At 41.3% G+C, this 1,508-nt stretch overlaps 1 pseudogene; it reads left to right on the top strand.

Annotated features, from left to right (window-relative positions):
• Nucleotides 1–630: 630 nt before the first annotated feature.
• On the top strand, nt 631–1,280 carry LOC131756641 (acyl carrier protein, mitochondrial pseudogene; annotated as a pseudogene).
• Nucleotides 1,281–1,508: the final 228 nt, after the last annotated feature.

Genomic DNA, 1,508 nt, shown 5'->3' with positions numbered 1-1,508 from the left:
GACATGGAAGCAACCTAAGTGTCCATTGACAAATAAATGGATAAAGAAGATGTGGCATATATATACAATGGAATATCACTCAGCAATAAAAAGAAACGAAACTGAGTTATCTGTAGTGAGGTGGATGGACCTAGAGACTGTCATACAGAGTGAAGTAAGTCAGAAAGAGAAAAACAAATATCGTATGCTCACACATATATATGGAATCTAAAAATAATAATAATGGTTCTGAGGAACATAGGGGCAAGACAGGAATAAAGACACAGATGTAGAGAGTGGACTTGAGGACATGGAGAGGGGGAAGGGTAAGCAGGGACAAAGTGAGAGAATGGCATGGACATATATACACTACCAAATGTAAAATAGATAGCTGGTGGGAAGCAGCTGCATAACACAGGGAGATCAGCTCAGTGCTTTGTGTCCACATAGAGGGCTGGGATAGGGAGGGTGGGAGGGAGACATAAGAGGCAGGAGAAATAGGGCTATATGTATATGTGTAGCTGATTAACTAACTTTGTTATAAAGCAGAAACTAGCACACCATTGTAAAGCAATTATGCTCCAATAAAGATGTTAAAAAATAAATAAATAAGTAAATGTAAGGCTGAATGCCTCCTGGGTTGGCGTAACCATGGCGGCTTGTGTCCTTTGCGCCTGTGTCCGCCGACTGCACGCCATCTTCACGCTGCTGCCATGGCTCCCCATGCTGGCAGTGGCCCGGTCACTCTGCACTACCCTCTTCCCCGTGGGGGCTAGGGCAAGGCCTGTGGCTCCGCATCCGGCCTCGGTGCTCACGCAGGTTCCAGGTGGAGTTATACCGCTGTGCCGCCAGTATAGTGACGCACCCCCTTTGACATTAGCGTGAATCAAGGACCGTGTTCTTTACGTCTTGAAACTCTATGACAAGATTGACCCAGAAAATCTCTCAGTAAATTCCCATTTTATGAAAGACCTGGGCTTAGATAGTTTGGATGAAGTGGAGAATATCATGGACATGGAAGACGAATTTGGGTTTGAAATTCCTGATATAGATGCGGAGAAGTTAATGTGCCCACAAGAAATTGTAGATTACATTGCAGATAAGAAGGATGTATATGAATAAAATATCAGATCCCTTTTCTTTACTGAGAGAAGACTCAGAAGATGCTGGTGAGTGTCTGGAAGTGAGAACGCATCTCTGCATCATTGCTGACTTTGACGGAGTAATTCTGTTTAGACTTGTACTTAAATTGTCTTAAGTGTTTTTGCCTGTTGAAAATAAATCTATAAAACCAAAAGAAAAAAAATGTAAGGCTGGATACTATAAAACTCTTAGAGGAAAACATAGGCAGAACACTCTGACATAAATCACAGAAAGGTCTTTTTTGATCCACCTCCTAGAGTAATGGAATAAAAACAAAAATAAACAAATTGGACCTAATTATACTTAAAAGCTTTTGCACAGCAAAGGAAATCATAAACAAAATGAAAAGACAGCCCTCCGAATGGGAGAAAATATTTGCAAATGAA

Source organism: Kogia breviceps, chromosome 1 (genome assembly GCF_026419965.1).
Source record: "Kogia breviceps isolate mKogBre1 chromosome 1, mKogBre1 haplotype 1, whole genome shotgun sequence".
NCBI classification, from domain to species: domain Eukaryota; kingdom Metazoa; phylum Chordata; class Mammalia; order Artiodactyla; family Physeteridae; genus Kogia; species Kogia breviceps.
The sequence above is the reverse complement of the archived record's forward strand: the minus strand, read 5'-3'. Positions and strand labels throughout refer to the sequence as shown.